We start from the raw sequence: 1,155 nt of genomic DNA, 5'->3' as shown, positions 1-1,155 counted from the left end.
TCTTTCGACCAGTGGCCGAAAGCTGGCTTGCCATCGCACAGCGCTCCCCAATCCGTGTTGGAGGCGTCTGTCAAGACCCCCTTCCTTCTGCAGACAATTCCCAGGGGCACGCCCCGTTCCATCCAACGAGGATCTTTCCAAGGGGCCAGGGCTGTTACACAGGCCCGGTCTACCTTGACACAAAGGCGTCCGAGACGCCAGGCGCGGGATGGAACTCGTGGTTTCAGTCAGTACTGAAGGGGTCGCATGCGGAGCAGGCCCAACTGTAGTACCAGAGACACAGAGGCCATGAGGCCTAGCATCCTCTGAAACACCTTGAGAGGGTGAGAGGCTCCAACTCTGAATGAGGCCGCGAGCTGCTGAATGGCCAGCGCACGTTCTGGTGTGGCTATCGCCCTTATTTGGGATGAGTCTAAAACTGTTCCCAGGAACGATATCCGTTGGCTGGGGCACAGCGCGCTCTTGGCAAAATTGACCCTGAGTCCCAGGCATTCTAAGTGGCTGAGGAGGAGAGATCTGTGAGATAGTAGCTCGTCCTCTGACTGGGCCAGAATGAGCCAGTCGTCGAGGCAATTTAGAATGCGGATTCCCGTCTTACATTTATACGGACCGTTTATTGATAAGCCACTCCCTCGAAGGCAAATCTCAAGAATCGTCTGTGGCGGGGGGCTATCTGGATGTGAAAGTAAGCGTCTTTCAGGTCCAGCGAAAAGAACCAGTCCCCTGGGCATACTTGCGAGAGGATCTGTTTCAATGTAATCATCCTGAACGGCCGTCTCATGAGGGCGCGATTCAGACACCTGAGATCGAGAATTGGCCTTAGGCCGCCATCCTTCTTGGGGACGAGGAAGTAACGGCTGTAGAAACTTGACTCGCTCTCGGCTGGGGGAACCATTTCTACGGCTCCTTTTGCCAGCAAATTCAACACCTCAGCGCATAGGAAGTGTGCATCCTCGCTCTGAACCGAGGTGGAGACCACGCCGCTGAAACGCGGGGGTCTTCGAGCGAATTGGAGTGTTTAACCTCGTTTTATTATCCCCATGACCCAACTTGACACTCTGGGGATGGCCGCCTAGGGGGGATGCTTGTAATGAGTGGAAGAGGAAATTTGCTCTCTTTTTGAAAATGTTTGTGTTTTATTTTTCCAGCTATAAC

Source organism: Sinocyclocheilus anshuiensis, unplaced genomic scaffold (assembly GCF_001515605.1).
Source record: "Sinocyclocheilus anshuiensis isolate Anshui unplaced genomic scaffold, SAMN03320099.WGS_v1.1 scaffold1709, whole genome shotgun sequence".
NCBI classification, from domain to species: Eukaryota; Metazoa; Chordata; class Actinopteri; order Cypriniformes; family Cyprinidae; genus Sinocyclocheilus; species Sinocyclocheilus anshuiensis.
Note: the sequence above shows the minus strand (reverse complement) of the source record.